This window comes from Pinus tabuliformis, chromosome 1_1, assembly GCF_031772625.1.
Source record: "Pinus tabuliformis cultivar Carrire ecotype Pingquan chromosome 1_1, CPIR1, whole genome shotgun sequence".
Taxonomy (NCBI): domain Eukaryota; kingdom Viridiplantae; phylum Streptophyta; class Pinopsida; order Pinales; family Pinaceae; genus Pinus; species Pinus tabuliformis.
In genome coordinates, this window is record NC_142297.1 from 649,127,250 (window position 1) to 649,130,001 (window position 2,752).

At 38.8% G+C, this 2,752-nt stretch overlaps 1 pseudogene; it reads right to left on the reverse strand.

Annotated features, from left to right (window-relative positions):
- Positions 1 to 432: 432 nt before the first annotated feature.
- On the reverse strand, positions 433 to 2,373 carry LOC149215056 (protein CHROMATIN REMODELING 20 pseudogene; annotated as a pseudogene).
- Between the last annotated feature and the right edge of the window lie 379 nt (positions 2,374 to 2,752).

Here is a 2,752-nt window from a genome sequence, read left to right on the forward strand (position 1 = left end):
CTCAAAAAATCCTCATAAAATTTCATAAATTTTTCACATAAAAAGAATAAAATCTCCTTATATTAAACTTCACTTTAAAAAAACTCCTTTTTATTTTTAATAATCCTCAAACCACTTATCTTTTTTTTCCTTATGAAAACCTTCTCTCTCATTAAATCACACAATAGTTTCTCTCCTCTTCCCAATGTCATTTCAAAGCAAGTTATAAAAGCTCGTATCACCCTTCTCTCATTACACTTTATAACATCAATCTCAAAAAATGATGTGCTCCATTTTTTTTTTTTTTAACCACATGGTGAATCGGTAACTGCCAGGCTTAATCTATGGGAGACCAAGAATCAAACCTCATAGCTGCCACTATAACACCAAGAGCATAACCAACCACCTGCAAGTCGGGTATACTAAGTTCCTATGATTTTAGCAAGAGCAGACTCACGGGAAAGGGGAATCCGCCCATCCGCCCCTCTCGTTGCCACCATAGCAGGTCATTGTACTCAATGAAATTTGAACTTCGGTCTGCCCGGGCTTCGCCCATGTGACTTTGAACTTCGGTCTGCCCGTGCTTCGCCCATGTGACTTACCGTCAAACCACACATCACTGTACAAAAGGTAGTGGGCTTGGCCCGGTTCGGTTACTACTCGCACGATGAGCTACGACCTTGCTCGGGATCGAACACAAGACCGGTCCGTCATGACGAGGCCGACTTTACCACTACGCCGCCGCCTCCACGACCTTAATGTGCTCCATTTTAATCATAAAAGGCATATAAAACAAAGGGCTTTAATTTAAAAGGATGTTACCACGGCAAAGGGCTTTGAAATGCAGGGGCTGAGCCCCAACGAAATAAGATGAACACCACTGCTCAATTTTACAGTGACTACAACCGACAGCAACACTATTTCACACTCACCAACTTACAACGGCAGCCTTACTCATCAGCGTCTTTCACACAGCAACTCAACTGGCAGCTTCTTTCACACAGCAACACAATTTCAAGTTTGAGGAAATTGATTTTCTCTGCACTGATTCACTAATCTTCCCAGGAATCTTTCACAAATTTGCAACAGCCAGGAATCTTCAATCAAAGGAGAACACATGCTTCTACGCTCACAAAACTTGTTCCTTTCACTACTAAACATTACAATTTATAGACACCTTTAGCTACATATGAGCAATAACTGCACCTAATGATATTTATTATCTACTGACTACAATAACTGCAACTAATGATATTTATTATCTACTGAAACAGTGATTAATACCTGACAATCTTCATACAAAATGAAATTTTCGTGTTGAGAGTCTCTGCCCTTTTTGGCTATTTGCAGTAACCCTAAATGATTCCAAATCTGGGCTAAATAATGAAGAAGCATTTCCTATGTGCCCCTTTTACAAAATCTTTTCATTCTTCATAAACCCATATATTTCTAGGAATCCGATGTATAACTGCCACTGTAATGGAGAAAGATGTGTAGATATCACATATACACATTTTGGAGGAGGTTCATTTTTCATCAGATTCAAGCCCATAGGTTGTACAAAGCCTTTTAGCTTTTCATATATGACATGTGATCTTTGATTCATTATTTTCACATCATCTGCAACTGAATTAGCATGCTGCCCATTTTCTATGGGATTTTGGGAACGGTTTCTGAACTCTGGTTGTTTTCGAAAGAATCGTTATCTTACAAAGTGTACCATACAATAATATTCCATCAAATTATTTTGTAAAGGAGAACCTGCCAATGCAATTCGGCTTTGAGTTTTCACTTGTTTTAATGCTTGTGTTATATCAGCCTTTGTGTTTTTTTATATGTGTGCCTCAGCACAAATGAATAAATTAGGGCGACTTTGCAAAGCCTCACAAATATCATCTGCCACATCCTTTTCTTTCACATATTTCCTAAAGATAAGTTTCAAAATGCTGCATAGCCTATCAGTAGAATTCCACCTTTTTCCTTCCATTTTGTTAATAACCCTTCTCTCTTTGTGTTCTCCCTGGAAGCATCCTCAAACATAAAAAATGGTAAAGGGTCTAAATCAAAAGGTCGCCATTTGGAAAACTGTCTCGAGTAATGTAGTACATTCACTGGTGTTACGATAAGGGCAGTGTTCAAACCTAGATCCAAGGACTGCGTAATAGTGTATGGAAAAGTAATAACCTGCAACGTCTTCCCATGTCCCATACTGTGGGCCAAAATGCAACCAACACTGTTGTCTCCGGACCTGATCTTGCTTACTGATTGAATACAGTTTTCCCACATGAAGTGTATGCCAGCAATCTGGTGAAGTTTCAAGACACATAAGATAGATGGAGATATTCTGACTTCTGCTTCATCTTTTACCAACATCCAAAGCAGGAATTTTGTCATCTGGAGATGCAGAATAGCTATCAGAAGCCGACTGAGAGTGGCTTTCTATCTTTACAACCTTATTATAGTAGTCATATTCCAGTGAAGCTTAGCAGATTATGGTCACAGCAAAAGCAGCGCCATTGTGAGTTAGTTATAATTTTCTTTTTTCTTCCTCTCACAAAACACTTTTTCACATAAGAGTCACAGTGGATTAGCGAACCTCCTTTCCCACACCAATAGAAAAAATAGTCTGAAACATCAAGATCTTTGTCAAACGAGGCGCTCCTAGAACAATATTTGCACTCTTCACATATTATAAATCCAAGCGAACCTACTTTCGCACACCAATAGAAAAAATATTCTGAAACATCAAGATCTTTGTCAAACGAGGCGCTCC